This window comes from Primulina tabacum, chromosome 2, assembly GCF_025594145.1.
Source record: "Primulina tabacum isolate GXHZ01 chromosome 2, ASM2559414v2, whole genome shotgun sequence".
Classification (NCBI taxonomy): domain Eukaryota; kingdom Viridiplantae; phylum Streptophyta; class Magnoliopsida; order Lamiales; family Gesneriaceae; genus Primulina; species Primulina tabacum.
Genome location: NC_134551.1, coordinates 2,803,533 through 2,815,712, shown reverse-complemented (window position 1 = coordinate 2,815,712; position 12,180 = coordinate 2,803,533). Strand labels below are relative to the sequence as shown.

At 34.8% G+C, this 12,180-nt stretch overlaps 1 long non-coding RNA gene and 1 pseudogene across 8 annotated transcripts; both read right to left on the bottom strand.

Moving 5' to 3' along the window:
- Window positions 1-288: 288 nt before the first annotated feature.
- LOC142525007 (uncharacterized) lies at window positions 289-3,301 on the bottom strand. Of its 8 annotated transcripts, XR_012815007.1 has the most exons (4): window positions 3,007-3,301; window positions 2,883-2,920; window positions 1,042-2,665; window positions 289-952 (listed from the first exon to the last, which is right to left on the bottom strand). It is a non-coding gene; the product is annotated as an uncharacterized LOC142525007 (long non-coding RNA). The 8 variants fall into 8 exon arrangements; XR_012815002.1 differs by having other exon boundaries at window positions 1,042-2,479; window positions 2,598-3,301; XR_012815004.1 differs by having other exon boundaries at window positions 2,883-3,301.
- Window positions 3,302-5,514: 2,213 nt separating this feature from the next.
- LOC142525001 (cell division cycle protein 48 homolog) lies at window positions 5,515-10,751 on the bottom strand (annotated as a pseudogene).
- Between the last annotated feature and the right edge of the window lie 1,429 nt (window positions 10,752-12,180).

Genomic DNA, 12,180 nt, shown 5'->3' with positions numbered 1-12,180 from the left:
CAGTATTGAAGTATTCAAAAAAATGTAATTCAATGTATACAAAGAATTTATCACTTATTAGTTAATAAAATGGATATCCTCTATTTTAGTAAATTACACGAAGTAAATCCTTGCTTAAAGTGGAATGGACGTTAAGAAAGCAAGTTTCTTAATTTATTTTATAATGCAATTTGATCCCTAAAGTTCGCAAAATCATTATTTTGGGTTAATTTTTCATTGTCTTTCACGGGCTTATGTGAAAATAACAAAATACCTTTTTCTAATAGCAAGTAAAATTTGTAAAAGAGGTTATCCATGAGAGAATAAATAGCAGAAATCTGATGTTTATCGAAACTGCACAGTATACATTGCATAAATTTCCGAGTTTTTGAAGAAAAATATCCAATCTGATCCTCGTCAAAATGTACCATCGAATAAATCTAAGTCGAAAATCGTGGACATGGTTCTTCATTTAAAAAGGAAGCACCAGCATCAGAGCGACTCCGAGCCATCATAGGATGTCTCCTTCTAGGGGCTCAGCTTCCCACTTCCACCGCACTTGCTACAGGATCGACGCGAGGAGCACTTCGTGCAATAGCTCCACTTTTTTGGAAGCCTGCCAACACACTAGGACATATTACCAAAACATTGACGATAGCTTAATGAAGGGTGTGAGTAACCTGTGTTTGCCAACATGGCACAGTTTAATGCTATGCAATTCGATAAATTTGAGTTGCACCATTATCATCAGTCTATAATCTTTCTCATACAACAGCAACTCATTCCTACAGAAACCTCAGAAATCTGAACAAAAGAACTTGTACCCTGCTGTGTATCTACTTCCCATATTATTTGCCATAAACCTTGCTTTCTCAGCACTCTCATCAGACATTTTCTTAAGCATGAATCCTTCACCATTGCATTCTGAGCAAATTCGCGAACCTTCACAGTCCTCGCATGTTTTTGTGGGAGCCTGTTGGTTTAAAGATTTTACGTCTAAGGAACATTTCAGGGACAAAAAGAAAAAAGAAACAACGGGCAAGAAAATTTGTGTTCACGTACCTCCACTACATCCGAAGTTTAGTTTTTTGCCCAAGAAATGTAGCAGCAGCAAAGACAATTGTGGCAGCAACTGTAACAGAGTCTGCTGTTTCTGGCAGTGCACGCAATGTGCTTACTGATGCTCTTCCTCGTGTTTTTGCATTAGTACCATGTCGAGAACCAGCATTTAGCTGGATTTGAACGCAGGATTTCCTGCTGATAAACAGAGATGATCTGGATTTTCAATGAAGGGTGCGAGCAAACAAATTATATTATTAAATAAATCTTAAGAATTAATGTAAATAAAATTTTAAAAAAATATTGCGAGAATATTCGTTTTAGAGTAAGATTTGAAGCAGATCGAATGAAGATTAAGTTATATTTGGAGTAGATGGATTGGAGATTAAATTGTATTTGGTGCAAAATCTGGCTAACTTAGTGCAGAACTTGTGCTTAAATAGAGTTATGGGTCGGAATGGTCTAAGAATATTCATCTACCATTTTCAAAATCCATCCCCATACATGCACGGATAAGCAGTTCAATTGGTCTAGATCTTTTTTCGAGATAATAAGAAACAAAATTGTATGAGAATTTCTCAAGGTCCAGCAGATAGAAAATATTAGCATTTTTTTTTGCCACAACTACGCAAATGATACAAATGTTACTCAAACCGAAATTGCTGCATATAAATTTAATCTAATGGGTATGGGAAAAAATATCGTGACACAGAAGTTGATATATACTCGCATGCCAACCATACATGTCCTTTATCCAATTCTATATTCTTCCCTTATGGCCTTATCAATGACAATGAAATATAAATAGATAGAAGAACTTTTACTTCATGGTGAAATAACTTTCAAGGCCCTTCACGAAATATAGAAGAGTTGGCACATGTTTATGAAGGCGTGGATTTTCAAATTTGTCTAAATGCTTATAATATAGTTGGATCAAGCCCTCTTCTAATCAGTAACTAATTCTTTTGCAAATGATTTCAATGAAAATCCATCAAATTAGTACACCAAAAACTAAATCATAATGAATGCTTATAATATAGTTGGATCAAGCCCTCTTCTAATCAGTAACTAATTCTTTTGCAAATGATTTCAATGAAAATCCATCAAATTAGTACACCAAAAACTAAATCATAATGTTCTCACACAGCCAACAAATCCTGTCATTCATTTTTAACTGGTCTTTACTCCTCTAGCTCTGTCCATTATAATAAGATCATAGAGCTAAATCCTTGCAACAAAATTCTAATAATTAAATATATTTGACCCGTAACCATCCAAATTTCTCCTTACAATATCCTCCTTATTGATGTTATAGCCACCGAATACCCAAAGTCTCCATCCTCCAATTCACATTAAAACTTCATCCCCCATGTCTGGATCTCTTGCTTAATGCACTTATTTAACAATCATAAATCCATGTCTCAACTTCACACCAGTAAACCTATAAAAGTAGATGAAACTCATTCCTAATAAATTTGCATCACTTTGCCAACTCACATATATGAATTGTATAAATAGCAAACATGTATCAAATCAAGAACTTAATGCATAATACCAACCCCATAAATTGTTCTTCACAACCAATTCGGTGCTCCCTTAATTCACCATTAACCTCCAATTTAAGACACTGTCCCACAATAAACAAAATGAGATGTTTGAGCTAACTAAACGATTACAAATATTTGTGCTGAGTAAATTAACTCGTTTGAACCAAACCATAAAACAAAGTTCAGTGCACACTTATGATTCAACCTAAAAAAGAAAAAAACGAAATACCCATCAAGAAACCATAGCCGTGTGCACTTGAATGTACATAAATGATGCACAACAGTCGTAAATATTACCTTTCCTCTCATTAACTGCAATCCGGTCGAAATTTTTACTGAACAAACAAAGGGTTCCTCTTATCATTGAACACAGGTGTAAAAAGATTTAATCTTTGAGAAATTTTGCAACCACTAAACCCACCTCCATCATTCACCAGCTTTATGGATAACAGTACGCTTCGCAGATGTCAGAAGCCAAAGGGCCCCTTGAGAATTAATTATGAATTTAAAAAAAATTTGTGATTCTCAAACTTACTGTAATGGAAGGAGACGACGGGTAGAGGAAGAGTCTGCATTGCAACCTCAGGTCCATTAGAGTTAAAAGTAAAGAAACGGCAAACAACTCAATTAACTGATCTTTGGGTAAATGATACAAAAATTTAACAAAATATCAATAAACGTTCGCTAACCCAAATATTTTATCATCCATTCAAATTGGTATACTGTTGTATTTCAACTCTTCATCTTAAAATGCATTATTTGTTGCAAGATTCACTAACTCGAATCCCAAATTAGATCGTTTTTCATGTTGTGTGATATATCTTCTATTAGATTCGAACTATGAAAAATATCATTTTTTATGTTAAAACTATTACTTTTTATTATAGATATGAACTGAATCGATATGCTAATAAATAATAATTCATGAGAATGTTTCACGGAAACCTATTCCATGAATAAGTAATTGTAAATGCATTTATGGGATTTCAAAGTTGAAATTTGAAATTATATAATATATAAATGAGTTGACAGAAAACTCACGAGCATCCTCTCCCTCTTGCCAGCAACTCATGCTCACGTAACCATCTTGCAAAATCAACTTCTTGATGAGAATCTCATAATTAAATTAACTAAAATACAAATAAAAATTTTCTATGGATTAAATATTATTTTTCAGATTTTCTTACTACAAAATAAAACATTATACATATAAAATTAAATTGAAGTTACTTGACTCCCTATTTACAAAGGGTTATGCTTGAATTAATTGAGAATGATAGTTATTTTTTTTGGGAATATGGAAGGGTTCTAATCCGATCCATCATGTTATTGATAACTAGTGACTTTGAGATGTGTTGCGTGATCGTATAATTTTTTTTAATTAATATTGTTTATATTTAAATGAAAATCATATCATAATAATGAAAAATATTAAGATATTAAACTGATATTTTTTATATAATAAATTAAAACATAAACATAGAAGTAAAAAAAAAAATCCAATCAATCACAGAACATATACTCTATCCACCAAACTATATATGTCTTACGTTAATTATAAGAACATACAATGACCGAGAAAACTTAATAATAAATATATCTAATTTAAATAATTTTGCACGATAATCAGAGTATTTGAAGCTTAGGGAATTGTTCTCGTAAAAAACAAAAAAGCATTAATATTTATTTAGTTTCTAATGAAACTTTATTTTATAACCTAAATTTGTTGGGATTCATCAAAATTAGGTGTGCTGTTCAAAGCTGCCTCTCACGTGCCTATTTAAGTCTCCTATTCAACTCTTTTTGTTCCCCCCGTCAAATAACCAACCAACACTCACAAATTTTGAAGGCAAAAGATATAATATCATAAATAAAAATGCCTACAAATGTTCTTTACATGACAGTGATTTGTCTCATCTTTCTCCTACAAATCCATGTAGCAATGGCTAGGAACTTCCCAATACTGCCTAGTGCACCATCCAACGCTAGATACTACGTTGTTACGACATTATTTCCGAGGCGGCACAAGGGACGATCGATATTGCCTAGTGCACCCTCGACTGCCACCAAATACATCGCGAGGACACCGTTTTCAAGCCGGGGTCGACGATTTTTCCACCAGAGGGAAGTGAAAGATTGCATGCCTAAAGGGTCAAGGCGTTCGTCTGCGCCTAGTCGGTTCGTGAATTATCAAACACTTGGGTCATTCAGGTGTTTCGTAGGTAGGGGTTCTCCGAAACCTTAGCCAACCATGTTAAGGTAAAAATTTTGGTGATGTTTGTACATTTTGTCGTCGAGGGAGGGGAGGAGATACGAATCGAACGGATAAGAGAGGGATTTGCTAAGTTGGGATTGTTGTTTTGATAGTTGTTTCAATGATATCTTGAATGAAAACTATAGTTTCTTAATTGAAAGACATAATATGTATGTTTTTTTTAAAGATATTTCAACTGGTCTGCTTCGAGTCGAACTTTTTTATCGCAATTTATTTGAGTCGATAGTAACGAGAAGGAGAAGTCATTGATACAAAAACAAAAATAGCAAAAAGTTGATCATGACATTAATTAATAATGTACAGCAAACAGGTTGCCTCTTAAACAGAACAGCAGATCAAAGCAAATGAGAAAATAACGCATAGAATGTTTTAAAATGTAAGGTCGATACGAACCTCAGAAAAGATGTACGTTGTTTTCAAAATCAACTCGATGTTTTCCTAATTATGACAGGAGTTAAACCTTAATTTATATCGAGGCACGCTGGTAGTCGCTTTGCCTCTGCACGAATGCGGTACACCCTCTACGCCCTTTAATTTTCAGTTCATTTAATTTTCATCCATTTGAAAAGTAAATATGTTCTCATTAATGTGCACACACATATGAGAAACAGACAATAATAAAAGATTGATACATATATCAATAAAAGATCGAGCTATCCCAACTCTGGAATACATTTTTGAATACCAATAATTGCAGTGTAAAATATTCAAAAAAAAAGTAATAATAATAATAGCATTGTAAAAGACTGTCAATATAGAATCAGAAGCCAGTCACCAAAGGGAAGCCATAAATAAAGACCCTGGTGTTCTAACAAAAAGAAAATAGTTCAAAGAGACAGCGTGGAGTTCACATGTGTAAATGATTCAAGAAACTGTTAGTTTGGGTGGCACCGGTTTCAGATGACTTGCCTGCAAAAACATAATTTCAAATTCAGTCACTGCATGGTACAATCTGAGACCTCAGGAAGTCTAATTATACAAATCATCTTCCTCGGCTCCAGCAGCAGAGGCTGCAAATGGGTCGGATCCAGATGTCGCTCCGCCTCCTGATTCAGCGAACCGGAACTCTGTTCCAAATCCTCGAGACTGCTGCAACGTCTGCGCGAATGCTTGGTACTTACGAATATCAGCATCACTCACGCTTCTACGAGCATATTTCATGGACTCCTCGAAATGTGCAGGCTTGATTTCTGAAACTTCATCGAGAACATCCTCATCCATGGTATCTGGGTTTTCTTTTGCCTTCCTCTCCCTTTCTATGTCCTGAGACAGGCAAAGTTGTCTATGAATTTACATCCATAATATCATAACAATCGTGGATTGCTATTCAAACTGGTAACTAGCTCTGCTAGCATAAATGATGTATCCAATAAAAGCAGAAAAGTACATATTGTTTCGAAATGATCCGAAAGGCAATTAATAGCCTCCAACGAACCTTGTTCCTTTCAAATTGAACCTTAGCACTTCAGATTTCAGTACAAAGAAATGGTGAAACAGGGAAAAGGGAATGTTTGTTCTTCAAAGTAGGCAAAGTTCCCCATAGATCGACAATGCAGATATTGAATACATGATATGAATAGAGTAAATTTCAGAGTTGATAGAAGCGTAAATTATGACCCCAAAAGCCTATTCAGTGCTGTTTCTGATACCCTCTACATATGAATCTAATTTGTAAGAAAACAAAAAGGAAAGTTCTCTCTCACAACCACAACTTGCAAATGCGATGCGTGATTAGTGTCAATATTAGAAAGCATGTGCATATATTTGAAATTTCTGTGTCTAATGGGTAAATTCCTACAAAGTTTGAATAATAGAGGCAGTTTTCTGCAAAACAAAAATATGCACCTCTATGCTACTCCAAAGCTTTCATCATGTTTTTTTTTATTTAATTTTTCAAGTTAACAGCGGATAGTTTGAGATTCCACTGCAATGCTATTGAAGCTAGAAACTAAGGAAGAGAAACTAAGCATAAACGACACCCCACTTCACACAGTGTTTCAATTTCAGTAAAATTAGCACGAGAGTAAAAATAAAACCATCACCCGATATAACCTCAAGAAAGGATCTGAATCCAGTTGGAAGGTGCACGGGAGAGTAGGCCAGTTATATTAACAAACAGTGAGTACTACTGACCACTTAGTTGTTAGGGAAATGGATGTCATCTCATATATCAGGAAAATATAAAAGGAAAAATAAATCAAAAGGGTGGTGGGCATAGGAGCATACTTTCTCAATGTTCTCTCTTATGGCATACTTGCACGCCCGTTGACATATTTCCGTGATATCTGCACCACTAAATCCTTGAGTAAACTTGGAAAGAGATCGTAAATCAATATCTTTGGAAAGTGGTGATTTGCGGAGGCAGGCTTTGAAGATCTGATGGCGTGAATTCTCGTCTGGCAGAGGGATATATATCAACTGATCAAGACGACCAGGACGTAAAAGTGCTGGATCAATTATGTCAGGTCTGTTAGTAGCCCCAATAATAAATACAGTTTTTTTGGCATTCATGCCATCCATCTCTGTTAGAAGTTGGTTGAGGACTCTATCAGCTGCACCTCCAGCATCACCAACACTACTCCCTCGCTGCAACAATACCAGGGCACCATGCCAATGAGACGAAGTTTTTATTTTTTATGCAAAATATAAAATGCAAAGGCATGTAACTAAAGGTAGCAGTTTCTTTTTCTTCTGAGTTCATCTAGATTAAGGCTCGACATGCTTATTGCAGATAAACACTTCCAAACTTTAACTAAATAATTAATCAACAAAAGTTGGGAATAGCCAACAGGGGAAATCTTACTAACTAAATGTACAACTTAAAAGAGCATATAACCTGGGTGGCGATAGAATCAAGCTCATCAAAGAAAAGGACACATGGAGCTGATTGTCTAGCTTTGTCAAATATTTCACGAACATTAGCTTCACTCTCTCCAAACCACATGGTCAGCAATTCAGGCCCTTTTACGCTAATGAAATTGGCTTGACATTCATTTGCAATCGCCTTCGCCAATAAAGTTTTGCCGCATCCAGGAGGCCCATAGAAAAGAACACCCTTAGATGGTGACATGCCAAATTTCTCAAACTTCTCTGGATGTTCAACAGGATATTGAACAGTCTACAAAATAACAAAGGTGTCAGAAGCAAACAACTTCAATTAACATGCCATTAAATATGACACATGAAACATGACTTAGAATTTTATAACCTCCTGAAGCTCCCTCTTGACATTTTCTAGGCCACCGATATCTTCCCAGGACACATTGGGCACCTCAACAACCTTTCATCAATTAAAAACAATTATAATGAGTATATACTATCATCATAAAATTCATTATGGTAACGAAAACCGACAATATAACATCCAAGCCAGAGAGTACTTACTGTTTCTCGTAGAGCAGAAGGATTGCTAGTTCCAAGGGCAGAATGAAAGTGCTCATTTGTTACAGCCATGGAGTTAAGTATTTCAGCATCAATTGAATCATCCTCCAGGTCAATGACATCCATTTTCTCTCTGATGCACTGAAGTGCAGCTTCAGTACAGAGAGCTGCAAGGTCAGCGCCAACATAGCCGTGAGTGTCTTTTGCTATTCTCTCCAGGTCAACCTACAACACAACACCAGCATTTCAAATAGATAAACTATATTTAGAGTACAAATATATATCGGTTCGAGATGTCTAGCTCTTTACATCATCAGAAAGCTTCATGTTCTTGGTATGAATCCTGAGAACTTCAAGTCGACCAACTTCATCTGGAACACCAATGTCTATTTCCCTGTCAAACCTACCAAATCTTCTGAGAGCTGGGTCAATGCTGTTTGGACGATTAGTCGCTCCCATGACAATAACGTGGGACCGGGATTTTAGCCCATCCATAAGAGTCAAGAGCTGAGAAACAATCCTCCTTTCAACTTCACCATTTGTTTTCTCGCGCTTAGGTGCTATTGAATCAAGTTCATCAATGAAAATAATAGATGGAGCATTTTTCTCTGCCTCCTCAAATGCCTTTCTCAGATTGCTTTCACTCTCTCCAGCCAATTTGGACATAATTTCTGGCCCATTAATTAAAAAGAAGAAAGCACCGGTTTCATTGGCAACAGCCCTAGCAATTAATGTCTTTCCAGAACCTGGGGGTCCATAAAGTAAAATTCCCTTGGGTGGTTTCACACCAATAGATTTGAAAAGCTGGGGATGCCTCAGAGGCAACTCTACCAATTCACGAATCTGACCCATCTGCTTCCTAACACCGCCTACATCATCATAACCAACCTCATCCAGCCTATCTTCATCCTCCCGTTTCACAGGCTCTCCTTCGCAGAAGATCTCAGTATCGGGGGCAACAACACAATACTCACCTGGATCAGCCTCAATAACTTTAAATTCCACACTTCTCATCCCCCCTCTCACAAGAAAATGATCACCTTTTCTCAAAGGGCGATAAGCTTCCAGAAAGTAAGCTGCATAGATTATTCTGTCAGTCAACAAGACACTAAGAAAATGCATGCAACGAAAATTTTGTTTCATACACCAAAATGAAACATGCAGGGGATAGAAAAAGTAAATCACGTATAAGATTACGTTTTAGGTATGTTTCAAACAGATCTCCAGTGAGACCCTCTACTGTATCATCCAAGGGTAGTACGTGAACACGCTTTCCATATTTAACATCAGGGCACTGGTGCACAGACACGACATCTCCAAGCCGAACCCTCAAATTTGTTCTACGACCTTGTTCATCCTTATCTTTGGCTCTTCACATGCATCATCAGTAAGGGCAATGCATATTGTATCCTTCCTTTTCTTACCCTGGAAACAATTGGTAAGCTCATATTTAGCACTCTAATAACCAAAATCTATCCAAATGATAAATATAACACACCACATTCATTGATAAACCATAAACTAATGCATATATATATAAGATTCACAGTCATATTTTCCCTTTTTTCTCTATATTATATTCATTATGCATGTTAGATGCTTCCCGCACATAATTTTGGTTAAATCCATCACACCAACACAGAAACATGTTTCAGATACCCTCAGAGGCAACAATGGAACTTCTCGTTTGAACCATATCACAATAATTCAAGCTACTATAGAATCTAACCCAATAAAGCCAAATTCATAACTCGCGAGTAACTCAAAAATCATTTAGCAATCAATATTTCATGCAGATCAATGACACCAACAAATTAACCAAAATACCAGCTCCAACTTCTTCCTCCAGCAATAATAAGATTCGGAATCAAACATCATAAATCTCAATCGAAGGTAAGCCCAACAACGATGCTTACATCAAATCCATAGTGTGTGTGAATTAGTGTTACACATACGAATAATTACTTTAAAAAAAAAACACTCCCTCTAAAAAACATCAATTAAAAGATATTGAAAAGCAGAGCCCTAAGAAAGTAAGAACCTTAATCAAAATAGTATCCCCACGAAAAATCTGGAGCTTTTCCATGGTGGCGGGGTGGAGGGCTACCACTGAGTTGTCGTCGTTGACCGCGTCGTCGACGATCAGCCTATTCACTGCCTTTTTCCTCTCCAAAATCGCCGTTGAGAAGTCCTTCTTCCCACTTTTTCTGTCCAAAAACAGGCGAAAACCAAAATCAACAAAAGAAAAACTCAGATTTCCACCAAAATCCCAACCCAAAAAAAAAACTTGGATTCCTCGAAGTAAAGGAACTGATATGACAAGGAGTCAACGAAAACTCACGAATCAGATGACTCGGGTTGATTACTCATCTTGGAATGTAGAATTGCAGTGTACAAAGAAGTTTATGAATCAGTTGAAATAATATACCAAGAACAAGAAAAACAAAGTATCGAATTCAAAAAAAATTCGTGAAGAGACCTAATTAATTAAGAAATCGTAAAAATGTAGAAGTTGGTCCAACCACCTCGCCTAGGGTATTTATATGAATTTTTGAGTAATTTATTAAATTAGTGTATATCTTCACCTCTCTCTCTAATATTAAAAACAAATCTCATACTTCTGAATTAAGTAAAAATTAATATTTTTCATAAATCGAATATGATAATATATATATATAATTCACAAAATTGAACGACGAAACAGTGTCATATAAATTTTACGGTTTAAAATAATTTAATTGAAATAAATCTTTTTCATGTACTCAAAATTCACTATTTCTCTCATTTTCTCACAATGGGCTCTACCAATATTGACATTTTTTTTCAAAGTGTGACGGTAAAAACAAATACTTAAAATGATAATTTATTTAGACATTATATGATATTCATATATAAAATTATATTTGTTAAAGACAAATGCTCTTAACATGTTCTACGAGTATATATGTATTTTATAGTTTTTAAAATATTTCTAAGAATAATATAAATCATATATTTAAGTTATCTTTGTAAACAATTTCCTTAGTCATTAAAAATGTTTATGGTAAAAACATAGTATTTCCTTAATTGAGGAGCACCTTCTCTTTTACCTATACATTGTGAATTGTTAGCAAATCAGTCTTAGAAATTAGCAAAATTCTAGAATTAGAAGAGATGATGGCGTACAAAAATTCTAACACTCGATTCACAAAAATATTATTTAAGATTTAAATCAAAGAATTCCACATACATTGTCTTCTTCAAGACTGTCTTTCGTACATTCAATCTGTTCATATGAAATAAATTTGATCTAACATCCCATGTGTAATTACGTACGTACATGGGTTATGGATGTTGGCCTTCTGGTAGAGGTAGACCACCGTCGAATTTTCCTTTCATTTATTATTGTCACAATATTAACAATTTCATATGTTAGTAATTAATTTAAGAAACTATGGAATAGCAATGATATTTCATCCCTATTCGATGTACATTGAAGTATTTTTTTTTTCCTTTTAATATTAAGGTAATAAAGATCATTAGGCTTTTCATATCATGAAACTCTTCTTTTTTCAATATATATATATATATATATATATATATATATATATATATATATAATCGATCGGTAATGAAGAAATTTGTACTTTCAAAAGGGACACACAAAAACAAGGATATATCATCATCGCGCCTCCTTAAATCCCACGAACGGTTCATTTTTCAATTCTGGAAGAATCCAAGTTTACGTACAGAAGATGCCTCGCCTTTCCCAATTATTTTTCATTGAATCACGTTAAAAATAAAATAAAATAAAGATAAATTCTAAAATTACTTTATATCTACACAATACAGAAAAGCAAATTATTGATATTTTTAAATATATTCTGCCACATTTTATAAAAATTTACAACAGAGATATTGCTTGAGTTCATCGATCACGAATTTATCAAGAAAATCTCT